General features: G+C 37.3%; 1 protein-coding gene across 4 annotated transcripts in view; it reads right to left on the bottom strand.

Moving 5' to 3' along the window:
• Faf2 (Fas associated factor family member 2) overlaps positions 1-24483 on the bottom strand; it is a 61452-nt gene that overhangs the window by 27680 nt on the left and 9289 nt on the right. Inside the window, exon 2 of one of the 4 annotated variants that reach the window (XM_027941059.2) lies at positions 12147-12293. The exons of the other annotated variants lie outside the window; for them this stretch is intronic. The gene's annotated coding sequence lies outside the window, so the exon portion shown is untranslated. The remainder of the gene's footprint in view (positions 1-12146; positions 12294-24483) is intronic. 4 annotated transcript variants of the gene reach the window in all.

The raw sequence follows: 24483 nt of genomic DNA, 5'->3' as shown, positions 1-24483 counted from the left end.
TAAATAGCTTCAATATGAACTATATAAAGCTTTTTATGAAAAAGAATCTGTAATTCAGATGTTTTCCCCGACTCTCCTCAGACTATTCTAAGGTTTCAACTAGACCCTGACCAAAACTCCTTCTCTGGTTCCTCTTCTTCTTATCCCTCTAAATGTAATTTCCTAAGGATGTATCCTTGGTTTTTGTCTCTCTCTTTGGCAATCTTATTCAATCCCCAACCTTCAAGCATCCTTTCTATGTAGAACTGCTAGTACAATCTCTGGGCCCACTATTTCTTCCGATTCTTAGCAACACTTCCAGTAGCCCATTCACCACATCCACCAAGACAAGGCACAGTACCTCATTCAAATCCACCCTTTAAAATTACTGTATCTGTTAGTGATACCACAAAAACATCTAGACAGAAGACATCTGGCTGGGTGTGGTGGCACACAATTACAATCCCAGCATTAGAGAAACTGAAGTAGGAGGATAAAAAGTTTTGAATAGCCTAGGCAATTCAGGAAGTTCTTATCTCCAAATAAAATAAAAGGGGATGTGAGGATAGACCTCAGTGGTAGAGCACTTGACTAGTATACAGGAGGCCCTGAGTTCAATCCAATCCCCATTATCACAAAAAATGAAAAAAAAAAGAAATCTGGAAACCTCAACCTCACCTTGCCACACTTCATCGGTAAACAAGTTTTGACAGTTCCATTTTCCATTTATCTTACATCTGTAACATTTCCATTTTCACAGCCAGACTCTTTAATTAACCTTTCATAACACCTCAAATCAACTGTCAATAATTTCTCTCTTTCCTTTTGATTCTTATTCCTGTGTATTTAGTGTGTTTGTGTGCATTACTCCTCTGTTCAAAACCTTTTAACAGTCAGTTGAAATAATTTCAAGTTATTTTTGTTATTTAAATGAAAGTAATAATTCCAAAATCCTTAGCCCGGATTTAAGTGTTTCTATAATGTGAACCCAATCTGGCTTTCTAGGTTATTTCCCTCAATAATTGCCTTGAGGGGGCTGGGGGTGCAGCTCAGAGGTAGGGTGCTTTCCTAGTATGCACAAGGCCCTGGGTTCAATCTCTAGTGCTGCCCCACATCCAAAAAGTTTCCCTTCAGATGCCCAATACCTAGTAAATCTAATAGTTCATTGCATATATGATATCCAGTGAGCTAAACCCTAGCCTTCCTTCAAGGACCACTATAGGCGTCTTATCTTTCCATCCATTCACCTTTTCATTCAACAAATGCCTACTGTGTGCCTATTCTGTATAGCAAGTATATAATGTCTAAGGGCTAGAGAAATGAGGTAAAAAGTCTATATCCTCAGGAAACTTCTCTTGATAACTGACAATCATCAGGACAAAGAGTGATCTCAACCTGACAAGAATACATTGACATAGATTAACTAGTCATAAGACTCAAGTTCTTGCTTGATTTTGCTCTCCATATTCATGGACAGACATATTTTAAAACATTCTGGAATTTATTTTCCTTTATTTACAACATGAGGGGTTTAATTTGGACTCGATATCCTTTACAGAGCTTGAAAAAACAAAAACACTAAAGCTTGGATTTTTCAGGACTTATTTATTTATTTGGTGCTGGGTATTGACCCAGGGATCCTCTGCCACATCCCCAGCCCCTTTTATTTTTTGAGATGGGGGTTTGCTAAATTGCCTAGGTTGGCACCGAACTTGCGATCCTCTTGCCTTACCCTCCTGAGTTGCTGGGATTACAGACATGCACCACCATGCCTTGCTATAATTGTTTGTTTTTTAAAATTCACAAGTGATAAATAAACTTTCTAATTAAAAATGTTTAAAGTTTGAATTACTATTAAAAACTCCAATACTAAAATTAAAAAAGTATTAATAGCTATACAACTCTGTTAAGAAATGATGACTTCAATAGCTCTGACAATCTGAATTTTATTTCCTGACCATTCCAGGCCTTTTTCCATTTTGGCAATGATCTTCTTTCTGGCTTGTGACAGGCCCTCCTTACTTTTCAATTTCCTACATTACAGTCCATATAAAGGACTTCCATGTCCTCTTTCTCACTGTGTATTCTCTTTAAGAATTAGACTATAGTTGGGTGCAGTGACTCATGTCTGTAATTCCTGTGTCTCAAGAGGCTGAGACAGGAAAATCACAAGTTTGAGGTCAGCCTGAACAACTCAGCAAAACCTTTATCTCAAAAATAAAATAAAAAGGGTTGGAGATATAATTCAGAGGTATTGTACTCCTGGGTTCAATCTCCAGTGCAACAACAACAACAAAAAGGAATGAAACTCCACGGGCTGGAGTTGTAGCTCAGCAGTAAAGCACTTGCCTGGCCCTTGCAAGGCGCTCAGCACCACATAAAAATAAATAAAATAAAGGTATTGGGTCCAATTACAACTTAGAAAATATTTAAAAAAAAAAAAAAGAAGAAGAAATGAAACTCTAATTTTACCGGGCTGGGGATGTGGCTCAAGCGGTAGGGCGCTCGCCTGGCATGCGTGCGGCCCAGGTTCGATCCTCAGCACCACATGTTGTATCCGCCAAAAACTAAAAAATAAATATTAAAAAAAAAAATTCTCGCTCTCTCTCTCTCTTTAAAAAAAAAAAAAAAAAAAAAAAAAAACTCTAATTTTACCTTCTCACAGGAGTCTGAAGGATCACTCCCTACCTAAAATACCAAAATTGTTTTCTAATTTCTACTATAATTATTTACATCCATGCTACTGCCTTCTCAGAGGGTGTAGGTTCCTTAAAAGCAGTGTCCATGATTCACTTATGATATTCCCTAGCACCTAGCCCATAGAAAGAGCTTAAACAGTTACAGAAAAAGTTAGTGCAAATTAAAAAGATTTTGCGTGTATGTTTCAATAGTACTAATAAACTGAATTCTTCTAGAAATTATCATAAAATCTTACTGTATAACCATATACTGATTTTTTTTTTTTTTTTAAGTGCTGGGGATGGATTTTAGGGCCTCGTGAATGTAGGCAAGGGCTCTACTACTGAACTACCCTCAGTCCCAGTGGGATTTATTATTTTTTCTTTTTCTTTTTTTTTTTAGTTGTAGAAGGACACAATACCTTTATTTTATTTATTTATTTTCATATGGTGCTGAGGATCGAACCCAGTGCCTCACACAAGCTAGGCAAGTGCTCTACCACTGAGCCATAACCCCAATACCCCCAGTGGGATTCAGAAACACCAAATGTTCAATTAATTAGATGCCAGACTACATGTTAAAAATACAAAATTGTAGAACCTTCCTAATCAGGAAACAGTACTTTTTTTTTTAAGTTCCTCAGCTAACCTTTTTTTTTTTTTTTTTAATTCCTCAACTGATTCTAATTACAGCAGGACTAGGAAGTCAGTGGTTATTAATATGCAATTCCAAGTATGAGCAGAGATATTTGCTTTTGAAGTACCATGGATTGAACTCAGGTCCTTGATCTCGGCAAATACTCTATCCTTGAGATACACTTCAACCCTGGAACAAAGATTTTAAGTCTCTTACTAAAACATATTTTTTAAAAAGGGTTATCAACATGTAGGAGAGAATAAAGTAATTGCACATTTTCAATATACTGAAATAACCTAATCTGCAAGCAAATCCCTTTTGTAAGTAGTGAGGCAGTTAATCAGGAAGCTGAATTGAACAAATCTGCTTTCAGATACTGTTAATCATGAAACCATGACTAGGAATAAGACTAGACACACCTAGGACAGGATTATTCATTCATACATCAAGATATTTTTACTGACCCAGTATTTTAAATATTCAGGAAACAGAAAAGTCCCTGCTCTCACTAAATTTGTATCTTAGTAGAGGGAGATTGTCCAAACAATACAGAGAAAAAGAGAGAGAGAAGAAATTAAATGAATACAATTTTTCATTTTGTTCGGAGAGTCCTTTAGGTTGAATGCCCAAGGAAGGCCTCCCCATTGAGCACAGAAGGGAATGAAAGATAAGGGGGTAACCATGGGGCAATATGTGGGAAGATTATTTCAGGCAAAAGGACAACAAATGTAAAAATTCTAAGACAAATAGATGTGTGACACTTTGCATTTATCAAAACTAACTTCACAGCGTGAATCTTAATGTATGCAAATTTAAAAAATCATATAGGATGCCAGGTGATTTCTGGATGGAGTACAAACTGTGATGAAATAATCTAATTGTATTTCAAATAAATTAAACAACCTCACTGAAGCAGGTGTAGAAAAGGTGCTGACCTAAGTAACTTTGGAAATGACTGGAATCTAAGACAAAAGGCAACAGGTACTACAAATAAGCACTAAGAGTCTTCCATAGGACTCTCTATTAATCTGAAGCTGCTGAATCTATATATGTACATTGAAACTGAACAAATAAGTAAATATATGATAGATGGTGGGAGCCAGATTTTTCACTGTTGAAAAGTGAGCTTACAGAGAGAGAAAAAACCAAAGAGAGAAAGCTGGAATGATCTATGTGATAATACAGACATCTGTACCAATTCATGTTGAGCTTTTCTTTTTTGCTACTGGGTTTTGAACCACGGGCACTTTACCACTTATCTATATATCCCCAGCCCTTTTTATTTTTATTTAAATCCAAGTATTCAGGGCTAGGTTGTAGCTCAGTGGTAGAGCACTTGCTTGCCTAGCACATGTGAGGGTCTGAGTTCCATCCTCAACACCGCATAAAAAATAAAGATATTGGGTCCATCTACAACTAACTAACTAAATAAATAAATCCAAGTATTCACTAAGTTGCTGAGGCTGACCATGAATGTGAGATCATTCTGCCTCAGCCTCCTGAATTGCTGGGATTACATGTGTACCACCATACCTGGCTCATGCTTAGGTTGCACATGGTTACATATAGAAAAACTCACTTTAGCCTCCTTGCTGTCAGCTTTGAGGCCCTATGTACACAACTAAGACCCAGATCTTATTTTTTTATGTAGTTTTTTTCTTTATTTGTTTTATATTTATGTGGTGCTAAGGATCGAATCCAGCACCTCACATATGCAAGGCAAGCACTCTGCCACTGAGCTACAGCTCCAGCCCCCAGATCTGATTTTCTAATACCATTCTCCAATAAAAGGAAACAGGGTTCCTTGCAGAAAGGGCTAACTAAAGAACTGCAGCAAATATGTAAACGAAGGTGGAGAAAATTATAATGCTGAGAATTAAGGAAGTACTCAAAAAATAAAACAAAAAAACTATAATGTCTATGTCAAAGGGATACAGTAGTCAATTGAAAAAGACCCCATAGGGGCTAGGGTCATGACTCAGTGGTACAGTGCTCACTTAGCATGCATGAGGCACTGGGTTCAATCCTCAGCACCACATAAAAATAAAATAAAGATATTGTGTCCACCTAAATCTAAATCAAAGTACAAAATAAACATATCTGGCACAAATACATGATTGAATAAATAAATGGAGGAGAAGAGACAAATATCCTATACAGAAGAATTTCAAATAACTTAGGTAGATACTTTACCTTCAAACTAAAGCATAACTTCCTAGTCTTTCCCAACATATAGTGACTTTTTTCCAAAAAATACAGTGTGGAAAACGGAATAGGGAATATTAACTTTACAGTGGATAAACTGATAAGCACTACCTCACTCAGGTAAATAATCAACAGTGTTAAATTTTGTTGAATACTATGTACTCTAAATATGATGTAATAAAAACAGTGTTTTACCTCTGTGGTCTTCCTCCCCAAAATATATAACTTTAGCCAAACGTCAACCAGAGGACATACAACAACCTGACATGTATTCCTGAAAATTGTCAAGGTTATCAAAATCATAGAAAGTCCTAAAAACTGTCATAACCAAGAGGAGCTTAAGATGTGACTACTGAATATAATGTGGTAATTTAGATGGAATCCTGAAACAAAAAAGGACATTAGGTAAAAACCAAACACAGAAGGCTGAATGAAATAGGAGGATCTCAAGTTTGAAGCCAGCTTGGGAAATTGAGGGAAATCTTGTTTCAAAATAAAAAAATAAGCCAGGTACTCTGGCATACACCTATAATCCTAGCAGCTCAGGAGGCTGAGGCAGGAGAATTTAAGTTTAAAGCCAGCCTCAGTTAATTTATGGAGGCCCTAAGCAACTTAATGAGAACCTGTATCAAAAAGTAAAAAGGGGAGGAGATGTAGTTCAATGTTTAAGCACCCCTGGGTTCAATCCCTGGTACCAAAAAATAAAAAGGGTGTGGGCTGGGGCCGTAGGTCAATGGTAGAGCACTTGCCTAGCACGTGTGCAGCCCTAAGTTCAATCCTCAGCAACACATAAAAATAAATAAATAGAATAAAGGTATTATGAAAATAATAATAATAAAGGGTTGGAATGTGGCTCAATGGCTAAATGCCCCTGGATTCAATTCGTAGTAAAAAAAAAAAAAAAGAATAAATAGGACTGGGGGATGAAAGTGCTTGCCTAGCATGTATGACGCCCAGAGTTCAATATCCAGCAATGCAAAAAAAGGAAGGGAGGGAGGAAGGGTGAACGGGAGGAAAAGACAGACAACATAACTTTTGAGAGGAGGAAACCTGTGAGGCTGAACAAGCGTGGGAAGTTGGCAGATAAGGTCTGAGAAGTAGACAGAGGAAAGATCATTCATCTAAGGGAAGCGCTCTCAATCTTGCCCGCATATCAGAAGCACTTGAGTAGATTTTTTAAATATCCTATCAAAAAAAAAAAAAAAAAGACCCTAAGCAGTTTATTCAAATTCTCTGAAGACTACCTAGCCTAGGTAATTTTTTTCTGTAGGGGTCTGGAATTTCCAGGTAATTCTAATATGCAACTAGGGATGAGAATCACTAAATCCAAAGCCATAATTTCAAATTCAATGGAAGTGGCATAATCATATGTACACTATTTAAGAAGCTATTCTGGTTACACATGAAAAATTAATTACACAGGGCATGAAAAAGAGCAAAATACCAGCAAAAAACCAAAAAACAAAAAAGGGAAAACTGTTGGGACAATGTTATTCATCTTTGTTAGAAACATTTATGGTAAAATAAAACTGTTTATAAATTCTTGATAGGTAGGAAGCCTGGCAGGATGGCCAACATCTGTAATCCCAGCAACTCAGGAGGATAAGGCAGGAGGATCCCAAGTTCAAGGCCAGGCTGGGCAACTTAATGAGACCCCATCTCAAAATAAGAAATAAAAAGGATTGGTGATGTTGCTCAGTGGTAAGGCACCCTTGAGTTCAGTTCCTAATACCTCCATGCCCCCCTCACACAAAGATAAAGTTGTTTAAATACTAAGAAAGTAGTCCCAACCACTAATAATACAGTAATTCAATGGTTTACATTTTAGTATATTTCCTTCCAGTTCCCCACACTCCAAAATAAGGATTTAGGATTTTGACTCAACCTCTTCTCCATATTCATTTTTTTTTTTTAATTATTGGGGAAACTGGTTAAAGGTATTTGCTCCTTTCTAGGCCATAATTATTTATCTATCTATAGTTCTGGGGATGGAACCCAGAGGCACTCTTACTATATCTTAGCTATATCTCCAGCATTTTTTACTTTGAGACAAGGTCTTGCTAAGTTACCCAGACTGGCTCAAACTTGGGTTCCCCCTGCCTCAGTCTCCCAAGTCACTGGGATTACACGTGTACACTACAACACTCAGGTATTTTTAATGCATGTGAAAGAACTATTCCAATTTACACTGGATAGGGCTGGTTTTAATTTGAGTTAAAACCTGAGTGTGTCTCCAGCACAATATCCATTCTCATTTCAGTACAAGAGTTTTGCAATGCCAACTTTGTTCAGAAAGAAAGTCCATAGTAGTTTTGGCAGGAGATAATTCCATTATCTCTGCTACCAATTCTTGCCTCAGCAATAATAAAGTTTGGCTATTAGCTTTAAGCATTTCTGGAAGAGAAATAAAACAAAGAGGAGGGAACATTAAACTTAATTACCTTGGTCACAGATTTCAAGCTCCTCCCAAAGTACTTTCTTTAGAGTTCAATAGGTAATTCTCCTTTAAAAAGTAATTTTTTGGGGGGTGCTGGAGATTAAACCCAGGGCTTTGCATGTACTAGGCATGTACTCTAAAACTGAGCTAAACCCTAGCCCTGCAAATTTTTTTTCCCTTAGAAAAAAAAACTTATTTATCTTTATATTCCCAAAACCTAGCATAATGCCTTGCAACAGGAAATGTTTGAGTAACTAAATAAATTCTCGATCACCCAAATAACTTGTTTCGAAACTTCACCTTTCTCATTTCTTTTTTTGTTACTGAACCCAGGGATGTTATATCCCCAGTTCTTTCTTTCTTTTTTTGAGACTGTGTCTTGCTAAGGCCGGCCTCAAATTTGAGACCTTCCTGCCTAAGCCTCCCAGGTTGCTGGGATTATAGGCATGAGCCATCACACCTAGCTACTTTTCTATATTTTCTTTTTTTTTTTAGAGAGAATTTTAATATTTATCTTCAAGTTTTCGGCGGACATAACATCTTTGTTTGTATGTGGTGCTGAGGGTTGAACCCGGGCCGCACACATGCCAGGCGAGCGCGCTACCGCTTGAGCCACATCCCCAGCCCCTCTATATTTTCTTAAACATTATTCTTCTTACTATTATTACTAATTTATTCCTACGTTCACAATATTTTCCTCAACTATCCGTGAGACAAATATTGTTGTTGTGTCCATTACAAATTGAGAATAATGAATCTTTTAAAAAAGAATATGTGGGGCTGGGGATGTGGCTCAAGCGGTACCGCGCTCAACTGGCATGCGTGCGGCCCGGGTTCAATCCTCAGCACCACATACAAACAAAGATGTTGTGTCTGCCAAAAACTAAAAAAATAAATAAATATTAAAATTCTCAAAAAAAAAAAAAAAAAAAAAGAATATGTAAACATCCCACATCCGTTTGGGTATAAAATTGGTGTTCATGGGCTGGAGTTGTGGATCAATGGTAGAACACTTGCCTCCCAGGCATGAGGCACTGGGTTTGATCCCCAGAACCACATTAAAAAAAAAAACAAAAAAAAAACTAAATAAACAAAATAAAGGTATTGTGTCCATCTACAATGAAAAATATATTTTTTAAAAGACTGGTCCTTGGGGCTGGGGTTGTGGTTCAACGTTTGAGCGCTCGCCTTGCACGTGCAAGACCCTGGGATCGATCCTCAGCACCACATCCAATAAATAAATAAATAAACAAGTGAAAAAGAAATTAATTAAAAAAAAAAAAAAAGGATTGGTCCTCACTATAAGTTGATCAACTCTCCAGTTTCTCCTACTGCTTTGCTCTTCAGAGTAGATGTGATTTACATTCAGATCTACTGATATCTAAGGTGACTACAAACAGCACTGGACAAAACAGATGTAATGGGAAATAGAGCTTAACTTTGGAATCTCTTTCTCCCTCTAATTTCTTAGGGGAAAAGTGTCAAATGTCACCAACTGCTGCCATACATCCCCCACTGGGCAGTTCATCCAAATGTCTGAGAAATATCCCTTGTTCCAACTTTTCCCCCTTTCATATCCCCTCAGAGGTAACTACCCTTCAATGAACTGACCTCCTAAGGATTTGGGAGAATACTGCATTTAGACACAGCAATTTATATAAAAGTATAACTGATAATAGCATTATAGGCAGAAGGGCAGTATTTACCTTGGGACACACACACAAAAAAACAAAACCAAACCCCAATCCATAGGCAAAACTGGGAGAGGGTTCTGAACTATTCTATAACCCTAGCCTATACCATCTAGTCTTGGTCTTAACTATCTCCTCTCTCAAGTCAAAAGATAAGAGGACATCAATCACCTGGCAACCAACTTTGGAACATTGTAATCCCTGAGCTATCTCTTGCCAAACTATGATCCAAGGATGGTCACATTAGGTGGTATGTGTATAATCACCATGTTGGTTTTTTTTTTTTTTTCTACCAGGGATCAAATCCAGAGGCATTTAACCAGCCCCTTTTATTTTGAGGCAGGGTCTCTCTAAGTTGCTTAGACTCACTAAATTGCTGAGGCTGGCTTTTAACTTGCTAGTCTCCCGCCTCTGCTTCCCAAACTGCTGGAATTACAGGAGTATGCCACCACACCCTATTTAACAGGATGTCTTAATCAAGTGTTTTGACAGGCATTGGGTAACTAGGGCATAATAACTTTCCCAAGAAGTGTTTCTCTTTTCATATCTCAACTGTTTATACAAAAACAAAACTGAAGGGGGGTGGTGTGGAAATCTCAGTTGAGATGTAAGTTCTCCAAATTCCAATTGGCTTGCTAGGTCTAGCTTGTTGAGGATGCACATTTTAAGCTTTGTTTTCAACTATGCCCAGAGAGAAACTTGGCAAAACCAAGGGATCTTTGTTTTTCCCTTTCTACCATGTAGACAATTTGGCTTTGCTTTATGTAACAGGCACTATACCTTATGTGGTACTAGGAACTGAATCCAGGAGTGCTTTACCACTGAGTTACATCCACAGCCCTGTTTATTTTTGAGATGGGTCTTCCTAAGTTGGCTACACTGGCCTCAAGGTTGCAATCCTCCTGCCTTAGCCTCATGAGTAGCTGGGATTATAGGCATGCACCACCATGCATGGCAGGAGAAACAGAAAAAGTCCATGCTAAAAGTAACCACAGCTGAGCCCTGATAAAAATAAATAATAAAAAATGAAAAAAATATATATATATGGGTGCGTGTGTGTATATATTTATTTATTTATTTATACTGGAGATTGTCCCCTTGAGTACTTTCCCACTAATCTAAATCCCCAGCCCTTTTTAATTTTTTATTTTGAGACAGGGTCTCACTAAGTTGACTAGGGCCTCACAAAGTTATTGAGGCTGGCCTTGAATTTGCAATTCTCCTGCCTCAGCCTCCCAAATCTCTGGGATTACAGGTGTGCACCATGTGCTTGGCTGTAACTAAAATTCTTATATACAGATCTTTATTATTCACATTAAATTACTGGTTTCCCAAATTAATTATCAGCAACTCCCACTATGTATAATGACACAGTAATAGGTGCTTATTATTGCTATACAAGCACCTATTACTATGTAATAAGCTCTGTAAACATCAAAACCCTTTTTTCAGCGCTGAGAAAGCCAAGAATTCAAAAAGCTATGAACCTTTTCTAAGAATACATAGATAGTGATACTAAGTAGTGAAGTTGAGACTGAAACCTAGAAAACTACCTCCAAAGTCTGAGTCCTCTCTTGTGCCATGATGCCTCCAATTATTATTTGATAAGTTCATGTTTGAAAACAACAAATTTTCAATTTAGAAAATGTCAGTTTCTTGATTTTTTTTGGGGGGGGGCAGGGTGGAGGGAGAATACTGGTGTTTGAACCCACGGTTTCATATATGACAGGTAAGCACTCTATCACTGAGCTACATTTCCAGCAAAAAATCCGATTTCTTTAATGTCTTTATCTGTAGCTGAATAAAAGCTCAAAGATGTACTTAAAGTTGTTCTCCTTTATGCCCAGAATCAACACATGTTAAAATAGTTTTGCTCTATAGCCAAAGGGCTTTGGGGTCAAATAAGACTAGAAAATGTTGTACAACAATTTCCCCTTTTGGAAATTTGCAATATAATCTTTTAAAAGGCTTTAAAAGGTCCTTCTTTGAAAAATAAATTTAACCTCACACCTTACATAGGAAAGATCTTTTTAGGAACTCTACTGATATTGCTCAACAAGTTTTCACTTAGAATCAAAGTGGAAATCACTGATTTCGATGATCACAAGATGTCAACTAAATGTCTTGTGTGAATCCGGAGATAACCATACCCACATACTAGAGTCTTAAATATTTGATAACTTATTTAAACCAAATTACATTATGTATGTGGAGATGTTTTATAGGCAAATATATAAATCTACATTAAAAACTGCCTAAGGGGTAAAAAAAAAGACTGAATAAGTAAAATGGGGCAGGGGGAATCTACACAAGGGCTGGGGATGTGTCACTCAATGCGAGAGTGCTTTGCCTAGCATATGTGAGGCCCTAGGTTCAATCCCCAGCACCTTAAAACAAAATAAAGCATACATACATACATATACCACAAACACAGACAAAACCCACATGAATGAATATTTCCAAGAAATCCATAATATCTTTTATCTGAACAATTAGAATACATGGAATAAGTGGTTGACCTTTGTTGGAAAGGTAGAAGGACACGGTCTTCAATAATCTTTCCTTTTCAGCTGAGCCAGGTGACACATGCCTGTAATCCAGGTACTCAGGAGGCTGAGGCAGGAGGACCGAAGGTTTGAGGCTAGCCCAGGCAACTTAGCGAAACCCTGTCTCAAAATAAAAATAAGGACTGGGGATGTAGCTCAGTGGTAGAGCACCCCTGGATTCAATTCCCAAAAGAAAGAAAGAAAAAACAAAATCCTGCTTTCTATTTCTACATTAACTACCTTGGTAACCTTAGAATCTTGTGTTTACTTTCCTCATTGGTAAAGTGTAAACAAAAAGTACTTAAACGTCTGGGTTGTAAAAATGACAGAGGTTAGCTATTATTATTATTAAGAAACATGAAGGGGCTGGGGATATAGCTCAGTTGGTAGAGTGCTTGCCTCACATGCACAAGGCCTTGGGTTCAATCTCCAGCAAAGAAAGAGAGAAAAGAGAGAGAAGGGGGGGGGGGGGAGGAAGATAGATAGATGAAGGACATATTAAAAAGACATTTGTTAATAAAGTGTAGTGGTATATAACTGTAATCCCAGCAACTCAGGAGGTTGAAGCAGGAGGATCAACAAGTTCAAGGCCAGCCTCAGCAATTTAGTGAGGCACTAAGTAACTCAATGGAACACTATCTCAAAATAAAAATAAGTAATGGGAATGTAGCTAAGTGGTAAAGCATGTCTGGATTAAATGCCTAGTACCAAGCGGGGGAGTGGGGGGGTGGCCTGATATTTAGCATAAAAACTTTTCTCATGGGGGTGTAGTAGTAACCCACACCTGTAATCCCAGCTACTTAGGAGACTGAAGCTGGAGGATCAGAAGTTGAAACCCTGTCTCAAAACTAAAATAAAAATAAAAGGGCTGGGATTTAATTCAGTGGTAAAGCACCACTAGGTTTCATCCCCAGTACTATGTTAAAAAAAAAAAAAAAACAGAAAGAAAAAGAAAAAGAAAAGAAACAAAACTTTCCATATATATTCCAGGACTGTGAGAAATTTTTCAAAATTTTATTAGTGGGGAAGCCCAAAGCCCACAGGCCCTTAAAGTGTTTATGGGGATTTCTGCTATTTATCATTTCTGGCACTCCTATTAAAGATAGTATTTTTAAACTGGGCATGGTGCCAAATGCCTGTAATCCTAGCTGCTTGGGAGACTGTGGCAGGAGGATCATAAGTTCAAAGCCAGCCTCAGCAACTCAGTGAGTCCCTAAACGACTTAGTGAGACCCTATCTCAAAACAAAAAAGGCTGGAGTTGTAGCTCAATGGTTAAACACCCCCTAGGTTCAGTCTCTGGTAGGGTGGAGGGAGTGTTTTTAATATTTTTAATGTACACACAAGCAAAAGCAGTTACCAATTTTTAATTTTATAAACTGTACTACTTCATTTTTGCTTCTCATTTTAAGCAAAAATATAATGTTGAGGAGACCACAACTAGAGTTCTTGAATGTATGCAATGATGCTCAGGTGGTCCAAAAGAAAACTGACAAAATTAAATAAATCTTTATTAAGACCTACCTTAGAAGACCTACTTCTGGGTTGGGGCTGTAGCTCAGTGGTAAAACGTTTGCCTCACATATATGAGGCCCTAGGTTCAATCCTCAGCACCACATAAAAATAAAGATATTGTGTGTCCATCCACAACTAAAAAAAAATTACAAAAAAAAAAAAAAGACCTACATCTAAAAGAATATGTATAGTACAGGGAATTCTCCACTCAGAGAAACCTGAAATTATACTAATGTGTCATGTACAGAAATACTCCTTAAAATACTTAGAAGAGGACATAATCATTGATGCCCAGCCCATCCTAAAGAAATAACACTAATCTTAAACCAATTTGATCATAAATGTTTGTATAAAATAAAGATTGGGGGGCAGCTAGCATTACTGAATCAAAAATTCCCAGAATGTAACCATATTCTTGAATAGGAAGATTCAACAATAAAAAATGTCAATCCAGCTCCTGAAGTTAGTTTACAAATACAATAAAATTACAGTTTAAAAAAGTTGATTATAAGATGAGCACGTTGGTACATGCCTGTAATCCCAGCAGCTAGGGAGGCTGAGGCAGGAAGATCCAAGTTCAAAGCCAGCCTCAGCAATTTGGTGAGGTCCTAAGCAACTTAGCAAGACCCTGTCTCAAAATATAATGAAAAGGGCTGGGTATGTGATTCAGTGGTAAAGTGCCCCTGGGTTCAATCCCTGGTGCCCCGCCCCCCACCAAGAAAAAATGCAGGAGGACCTTAAAAACAAAGAGCAATGGGGCAAAGGGGGGTGGGTAACAACCTTCTGGATTGAAATATATTACAAGCCTCTATAATTAAGAGTAATGTTGAGGGCTGGGGACGTAGCTCAGTTGGTAGAGTGCTTGCTTCACATGCACAAGGCCCTGGATTCAGTCCCCAGCACAACCAAAAAAAAAAGTAATATTGTGGCAGGCATGGGGCACATGCTCTAATCACAGCTACTTGGGAGGCTGAGGCAGAAAGACCATAAATTCAAAGTTAGCCTGGGCAAGATCCTTTTTCAAAATAAAAAATAAAAAGTGCTGGAATGTTGCTCAGTGGTAGAGTGCCACTGGATTCAATCCCTAATTCAAAAGAGTATTGTTGCCATATATATGCAAAGACTAATGGTACAGAAAAGAAAGTCTAGAAACAGTCCTAACTATGGATTGAAATCTAATATTGATATGGTAAGCATCTCAAGAACAATGGAAGAAAAGATTTATTTTTTACTTAATAGATTTTATTTCTTAGCACAGTTCTAGGTTTACAGAAATTTTTAACAGAAAATACAGAGTTCTCAATAGGCCTTCCCCCACCCCTTTCCCCATTTCCCCCAATTATTAATATGTTGTATTGGTGATACCCATTTGTTATGGCTGCACATCACTGTTAACTAAGGTCCATGGTTTACATTAGGGTTCACTTTTTGTGTTGTACATTCTTATGGGTTTTGCTAAATGTACAATGCCAGGTACAGTATCTAAAGAGTTATAGGGCATAGCTCTGCCTAAAAATCTTCTTTGCTTTACCTATGTTTCCCGCTCCCTGACCTCCATTCTTGGCATCATCCATTGATCTTTACATTCTCTACAGTTCTGCCTTTTCCAGAATGTCACAGTTGGGAATCAGACTTTTCTAACTGGCTTCTTTCACTCAGTAATATGTATTTAAAGTTTCTCTATGCCTCTTACATGGCTTGACAAGCTGAAAATATTTTACTTGCAGCATACAGACACAGAGAAATAATCCTCCAAATTACTTTAAAACATAGTAAATATATTATACACCCTTCAAAATAAAAGGCTCAGGGGCTGGGGATACAGCTCAGTGGTAGATTGTCTGCCTAACCCGCCTAAGGCCCTACTGCAGAAAGAAAAAGGGAAAAGCTTAACTTATTTAAATAATCATATTGTTAGTTAGTAGTATGGATATTGCTATTTTGAGACAGTTATGTGTTAATTATGTGCGAAAGCAAAAGATTTAGTTGTCTTTTTTTTTTTTGGTACTGAGGATTGAACTCAGGGGTACTCGACCACTGAGCCACATCCCCAGCCCTCTTTTTTGTATTTTATTAGAGACAGGGTCTCACTAAGTTACTTAGCGCTTCACAGTTGCTGAAGCTGGCTTTGAACTCAAGATTCTCCTGTCTCAGCCTCCCAAGCCACTGGGATTGCAAGCATGTGCCACCCACGCCTGGCTACATTTGTTATCTTATTAAAAAAAAAAAAAATTTGAGCTGGGCTTGGTGGCGCAAGCCTGTAATCCCAGTGGCTGGGGAGGCCAAGGCAGGAGGATAGCAAATTCAAAGCCAGCTTCAGCAACAGTGAGGCACTAAGCAACTCAGTGAGACCCTGTCTCTAAATAAAATATAAAACAGGGCAGGGGATGTGGCTCAGTGGTCCAGTGCCCCTGGGTTCAATCCCCAATATCAAAAAACAACCAGATTTGGAGACATGAAAAAGTAGACAGACATAGGTGTAATGCAGAATCAGGATTGGTAGTCTTAAATTTGAAATGGAATACTAAATTATTATATCATGAAAATAAACACAAATATATGTCTATGTAGATAATGTATTTCCAAACCGACATTAATCAATTCTAGACCAATCCAGTGGCAACAAGCATTCAGTTTCCATACTGTGGTTTCTAAATATCCTTCCTCAGATTCCTTAGAGATATGGTTGATTCTGGATCTAAGAAAGCACCTTGTTGTATGAAAAAGCTAAAAAGCTACCAAAGATGACTAGGGCCATGATAACATGACAAAAGTTCTTGAGAGCAATCATATAAGACTTTTTTACACATTCAAAGAAAGAGCTTTTTGGATTTCACACAAAAAAAAATGGGTAACAATTGACTTTTTAAAAAAACAGTCCTTAGGAGCCTTCCAAAAATATTTTCAGTTATCAAACATGGCAAAATCTGTGCCCCAATTAATATAAACATCATGAATTATAAAATATTAACTATGTTTAAATTCATGAGCTCATTGCAATATTCAAATTTTGAAAAGTCTCAGTAGTCACGTTTAGAGAATGCTAGGAAAACCAACTTATTTTAAAAAAAAGTAAATAACTAAAAACAATCAACATTATCATGTCTAAGTATATGATAATTTAGTATAACAGGTGAGAGAATATTTCTCTTTACAGAGAAATCCCTATTAATAAATACAGAAGTTGCTGGCTATGGTGACACACACCTGTAATATCTGTGACTTGGGAGGCTGAAGCAGGAGGATTACAACAAGCTTCCCCTCTAAGATCAGAAACAAGGTAAGGGTGTGTCCCTCCTACCATTGCTTTTCAAGATTGTAGTAGAGGGGACTTGGGTTGTGGCTCAAGCAGTAGAGTGCTTGCCTAGCATGCATGAGGCACTGAGTTCGATCATCAGCGCCACATAAAGATAAAATATTGTGTCCACATAAAAAAACTGAAACAAATAAACAAAAGATTGTACTAGAAGTCCTAATTAATACAATAAGATAAGAGAAGGAATAAAAAGCATATACAGGGATTGGGGCTATGGCTCAGTGGTAGAGCGCTCACCTGGAGTGCGTAAGGCACTGAGTTCGATTCTCAGCACCACATAAAAATAAAGGTATTGCGTCCATCTACAACTAAATACACACACACACACACACATAGTGTGTATATATATAATATATATTTTATATATATATATATATATATATATATATATATAAAAGCATATAGATTGAGAAAGAAGAAATAAATTCTTTGCAGATGAGATGATCATCTATGTAAAAAAAAAAATATGAAAGCACTAACAAAATAACTCCTGGAACTAGTAAGTGATTATAGCAAGATTGTAGGAAACCATTGCCTATATACCAGCTGTATGAAAAAAACAGTCAGGTATGTGGCACATGCCTATAATTCCTGTGACTCTGGAGGCTGAGGTAGGGGGAATTAAAAGTTTGAGGCCAGCCTGGGCAATTCAGGGACATCCTGTCTCAAAATACAAAATAAAAAGGATTGGGGATATATAGGTCAGTGATAGAGCAACCCTGGATTTAATCTGCTGTGCCACAATAATAATGACAATTATTATTATCATTATTACAAAATAAATTAGTTAAATTAAAAACTGCTTTTTGAAAAGACAATGTCAAGGGCCTGGGGTTGTGGCTCAGAGGTAGAGCACTCGCCTAGTATGTGTGAGGCACTGGGTTAAATCCTCAGCACCACATAAAAATAAAATAAAAGATACTGTGTCTACCTATAACTAAAAAATAAATTTAAAAAAAAAGAAAGAAAGAAAAGACGTCAAGAAAATGAAAAGTCAAGCCATGGACTGGGAAAAGAACTCTTAAAACTCACATTAAGAAAATGATTGTAATGTTTTGAACAACTAATAATAAAAAAAAAAAGAAAATGAACAACTCGGGCTGGGGTTGTGGCTCAGTGGTAGAATGCTTGCCTAGCACATCTGAGGCACTGGGTTTGATCCTCAGCACCACAAAAAAATTAAATGAAAGAAAGAAAGAAAGGTAGGTAGGTATCATGTCCATCTATAACTAAAAAAAAATTGAAAAAAAGAAAATAACTCGATTTAAAAAATAAAGAGAATTTCGATGATTAGCCATTCACACAATAAGTACTCTGATTGAAATTTTTTAAAAAAAATAAGATCTGAATGAATACTTCACCAAGAAATAAATACAGATGACAAATAAACACCAAGAGATACCAACATCATGTCATTAGAGAACTGCCAAATTAAAATTATGAGACACCATTATACACCTATTAGAATGGCTAAAACCCCAGTTACATCATCAAATACTGATAAAAAAAAAAGTGGAGCAAAAGGAAATACCATTCACCACTGATAGGAATACAAAACCGTACAGGTACTTTGGGACAGCTGACAGTTTCTTACAAAACTAATTAGTCTTATCATACAATCAGTATGCCACATCCTAAGTATTTATCTAAATGAGTAAAAAACACATCCATGCAAAAACCTGTATTAGGTGTTTATAGCAATTTTATTCATAAATGCCAAAGTTTGGAAGCAAATAAGATGTCCTTCAGTGAGTAATACCTACAGTATATCCAAATAACAGCATACTATTCAATGCTATCAGGCCATAAAAGAGGACTTAAATACATATCACCAAGTGAAAGAAGCCAAACTGAAAAGGATACATATTGTGTAATAACTATAAGATATTCTGGAAAAGGCAAAATTAAAGAACAGTAAAAAGTTTTGTGGTTGCCAAGAGTTAGGGAAGAGGGGTAAATAACAGAGACTAGAGGATTTTTAGGGAAATGAATCTATTCTGTATGATATTGTAATGGTGGATAAGTGTCATTACATATTTTTGTAAAACCACAGAATATACAACACCAAGACTCTAATGTCAACTATGGCATTGACTTCATAATATGTGAGTAAAAATTCATCAACCGTACCAAATTTTCACTGTGGTGCAGAATATGAATATTGTCTGTGTGGTAAGAAAGAGTATATGGGATCTCTTTCCACTCAACTTTGCTGTAAACCTAAAACTACTCTAAAAAATATAGTTTAATTAAAACAAATTCATCTGTAACTCTCAGAAGGTAATACCAATTAAGTAAAAAATTTTATTCAAAGAAAATACTTGGTTATTCACTCAATTAGCACTTGTCAAAATGCACAGATTTTATAGAGGTGGCCTGTTATACTTGGAACAGAGAATAACTATATACCAAGAGTAAGATGACTGGGATTCTAAAACAACAGTAACTTACATTAACTGAGTAATGATTATGTATCAGGAATTGTGCTGCACAGTTAATATACACTATCTAATTCCAATAACCCTTGGACATTAAGTACTATTTTTGTTGTTGTTTTTACAAAAAAAGAAACTTACTACTTAAAGAATGAACTAACATTCCCATGAACATTCCCATTAGTAAATGGGAAGCAAGTTGTACTGAACTTGGAGTACTCTGATTTCATTTTATGCTCTTGTCACATTATGCTTCCCATTATTCCTATGTCAGCTGATTTCTCACCTATTCAAATGAGATGTTGAAAATCATCTGAATCACCTATGAGTCACTAAGAAGGTAATGTTGTGAGGTAAAAGCTAATGAAACGTAATGCATTAATATTAAACTTGTGAGAATGTGTGAAGCTCTACTGATGTGTGTGTGTACATATGTATGTGTAATGGTAGTGGTGGTGGTGATCAAAGGCTGCCTTGGGCATGCTAGACACATTACTCTACCACTGAGCTACATTCTCAGCACCTAATATCTGAATTTTTAAGTGGAAAAAAAAATAATAAAGTTAAAGCACTTTTAATGTTCAAATGACAGGTTTAATTTTGTATATGTAAAAAATATCAGATAAATCTTTCATATATAAAAAATCTTTAGGTCCCTGTGAAAAGGACTTGCAGTCTTTCAAGTGTATATCTGGCTACATGATACATGGTTTAGTTTGTTTTTGGTACTGGGGATGAAACCCAGGAATGCTTCACCAATAAGCTACATCCCAACTCTTCTTTATTTTTAATTATTATTATTTTTTTTAGTTGTAGATGAACACAATACCTTTATTTATCTATATGTGGTGTAAGGCAAATGGTCTACCACTGAGCCACAACTCCAGCCCCCAGCCCTTTTTTATTTTAAGATAGGGTCTCACTCAGTTGCTTAGGGCCTTGTTACGTTGCCAAGGCTGACCTCAAACTTGTGATCCTCCTACCTAGTATCGGGATTATACACACGTGCCACTGTACCTGGCAATAAGTGTTTCCTATCTTAACACACTTAAAAAGGACAATATTGCAGACTGGGGTTGTGGCTCAGTGGTAGAGGATTTGCCTAGCATGTGTGAGGCACTGGGTTCAATCCTCAGCACCACAAAAAAACAAGCAAATAAAATAAAGACATGCTGTTCATCTACAACTATAATAAATAAATAAATAAATGACAATATTACCAGGTGCACTGGTACACACTTGTAATCCCAGTGACAAAGGAAGGCTGAGGCAAGAGGACTGAAAGTTTAAGGCCAGGAATGCAGCTCAATGGTAAAGTGTCTCCCTATATTCAATCCCCATTACAAAAAGTGTGGGGGGCAGATATTTTTGCACAAATTCTCAATTTCATCCTCTATTGAATGGTCCCCAGAAAAACGAAAACGAAGACAAATATTAGAGAACAGGAAGTGAGGATGTACTTCAGTATTACAGCACTTGCCTACCATGCACAATGCCCTGGGGTGGATTCTCAACACTGAAGAAGAAATTTTTAAAATACACACACACACACACGTGTGTGTGTGTAAAAAAAAAAATGTGTGTATAATTGAAGCTCAGGACTGTTCCTTTTGTATAGAATTCCCCTGAAACTATTAGAACAAAAGAATTCAGCAAGGTTGCAGGGTATAAGTCCAATATACAAAACCCAATTACATTTCTTTTTTCTTTTTTTTGGCAGGGGGTTACCAGGGATTGAACTCAGAGGAATTTAACTTAACCACTGAGTCACATCCCCACTGTATTTTATTTAGAAACAGGGTCTCACTGAGTTGCTTAATGCCTCACCATTACTGAGGCTGGCTTTGAACTCGAGATTCTCCTGCCTCAACCTCTGGAGCTGCTGGGATTATAGGCGTGCACCACCATGCCTAGCAAAACCCAGTTATATTTCTATGCACTAGCAATGAACAATTAGAAAATAAAATTAAGAAAATAATTACATTCACAATACCATCAAAAAGAATAAAACTTTCAGGAATACATTTTTTTTTTTTTTTAGAGAGAGAGAGAGAGGGTGAATTTTTAATATTTATTTTTTAGTTTTCGGCGGACACAACATCTTTGTATGTGGTGCTGAGGATCGAACCCGGGCCGCACACATGCCAGGCGAGCGCGCTTGAGCCACATCCCCAGCCCTCAGGAATACATTTAACAAAAGAAGAGTAAGACTTGAAAACCACAAATCAGAATAAAATAAAGAAATAAGAATAACAGAAAAAAGAATAGATAGGCAGACCCAGTGGTGCATGCCTATAATCCCAGATCTCAGGAGTCTGAGGCAGGAGGATACAAGTATGAGGCCAACCTGGACAGTTTAGCAAACTCTGTCTCAAAATAAAATCTAAAAGGGCTAGGAATATAGCTCAGTGGTAGAATGCCCCTGGGATCAATCCCCAGCAGCACACACACAGATACACAAACACTCAGAAGGAAAAGAAAGACTGAGGATGACCTAAATAAATAGAAAAGACTTCCTATGTTCATGGATTGGAAGGTTCAATAGTATTATGTTGGCAATGCCCCATACTAATCTATAGAGCCAATTCCAACTATCCACACACACCCCCACCCAAGAAATTAACAAGGTGATCCTTGTTAGGTGTTAGGTTGGTGGTGGCGACTTAGAACAAAGCAGCCCATGGGGGAAAGGAACATCAATCAGGCGCTGGCAGAAATGACTGTCAATCAGCAGGACCCCCTGGCCAATCCTCGAGTTCAGTCAACTCCCCTGACCAACTCCAACAGGACAATGGATCCTAAGAACACCTTTTCCTGTCCCAAGCCCTTCCCTTCCTGCTGTAAGCCCCATAAAAGTCCAGTCCAGTCGAGCTTCCACGCGGTTTCTCCTCAGCCCCTTCTCCTGTCCACTCTGTGGGTCTGATCGAGTTCTGCCTGTGAGTGGTATCTCAATAAAGCCTCCTTCGGCGGCCTTTTTAAATCTGCCTCCTTTGGTCGCTGCCTACCTCACTTGATCTGACAATCCTAACTTTCATTTGGAAATACAATGGACCCAGAACAGCCAAACAATTTGAAAAAGAGGAAAGTTGGAAGATTCACAATTCCTGATTTCAAGCTTACTACACAGGTGCAATAGTGAAGACAGTGGGATGTGGTTCTGGCATAATTACTGACACATGTCAGTGAGACATTAACAAGAGTCAGAAACAAACCCTCAGTTATTGTCAACTCATTTTTGAGAAAAGTTCCAAAGTCATTCAATGTAGACAGAATAATCTTTTCAACTAAGTGCTAGGAAAAATGAATATCCACATGCAAAATAAATCAGACCCCTAACTCACAACTGCTAACTACAAAAGGATCACACACCTAAATAAAAGAGCTAAAGATGCAGATTTCTTAAAAGAAAGCATAGATAGGGCTGGGGTTAGGGTTCAGGGGTAGAGTGCTTGCCTCGCATATGTGAGGCACTGGGTTCAATTCTCAACACCGCATATAAGTAAATGAATAAAATAAAGATCCATCAACAACTAAAAGAATTTTAAAAAGAAAGCATAGGCATAAAGATTTGTGATCTTATGATTTCTTAGGACATGATTTCTTAGGTATGACACCAAACATACAAGCAACAGACAAACTGTACTCTATAATTTAAAGCTTAAAAGCATACCCTCAAGAAAGTGAAGGGCTGGGGCTGGGGCTCAGCAGTAGAGCGCTCGCCTAGCATATGCAAGGTGCTGGGTTCAATCCTCAGCACCACATAAAAATAAATAAAATAAAGGTACTTTGTCCAACTACAACTAAAAACATATTTTTTTTAAAAAGTGAAGGCAAAAGCTGGGGATATAGCTCAGCTGGCAGAGCGCTTTTCTTGCACATGTGAGACACTGGGTTCTATCCTCAGTACCACATAAAAATAAATAAAATAAAGGCACCTTATGTTGTCCATCTACAACTGGGGAAAAAAAAAAAAAAAGAGTAATGACCTTGGAAGTAGGAGAGACCATAGAATGAAACTGATAAAAACATTATAAGACATAAGACTGATATTTATTAAAAAAAAAAAAAAAAAAAAAAAGATAGCTGGGCTCAGTGGTACACACCTGTAATCCCAGTGGCTGGGGAGGCTGAGACAGGAGGATCTCCAGGTCAAAACCAGCCTCAGCAACAGGGAGGCACTAAGCAACTCAGTGAGATCCTGTCTCTAAATAAAATACAAAAACAGGGCTGGGAATGTGACTCAGTGGTTAAGTGCCCCTTGGTTCAATCCCTGGTAGCAAAGAAAGAAAAGATAACCTACAGAATGGCAGAATATTTTTGCCAATCACATATCTGATTAAAGATTTGTATCCAGAATATATAAAGAACTCTTACCACTTAAACAAGTAAGTCAAAAAATGGGTAGAAGATTTAAATGGACATTTCTCCATAAATACACAAATGACCAACAAGCACTGGAAAGACATTCCACATCATTTCAGTTTTAGAAAATACAAATCAAACCCCACAATGAGAAATCCCTTCAAGCTCACTAGGATAATTAACAAATATGGACCATAACAAATATTGGCATGATATGGAAAAATTAGAACCTTCACATACTGAGGGTTGGAATGCTGGTGCAGCTGCTTCAGAAAATTGTTCAGTAATTTCATAAAAAGTTAAATATAGACCCAGCAATCTTCCCCCCACCCCCTAGTTCTGGGGATTGAATCCAGGACATTCCATCACTGAACTACACCCCAGTCCTTTTTGTTTTTTGAGACAGGGTCTCCCTAAGTTGCCTAGGCTGGCCTTGAACTTGTGATCCTCATGCTTCCCAAGTAGCTGAGATTACAGGCATGCAACACCATGTGTACAGATTTTTTGTGTGGACATATTTTCATTTTGCAATTCCAATAATCTCAAAACTGCATAAATGATTTTTCATATTTTTGTACTAGGGCCTGAACCCAAGGGTGCTTTTACCAGTGTGATACATCCCCATTTCTTTTTAATTTTTTATTTTAAGACAGGGTTTTGTGAAGTTGTTGTGGCTGACATCAA

Source organism: Marmota flaviventris, chromosome 5 (assembly GCF_047511675.1).
Source record: "Marmota flaviventris isolate mMarFla1 chromosome 5, mMarFla1.hap1, whole genome shotgun sequence".
Lineage (NCBI taxonomy): Eukaryota > Metazoa > Chordata > Mammalia > Rodentia > Sciuridae > Marmota > Marmota flaviventris.
The sequence above is the reverse complement of the archived record's forward strand: the minus strand, read 5'-3'. Positions and strand labels throughout refer to the sequence as shown.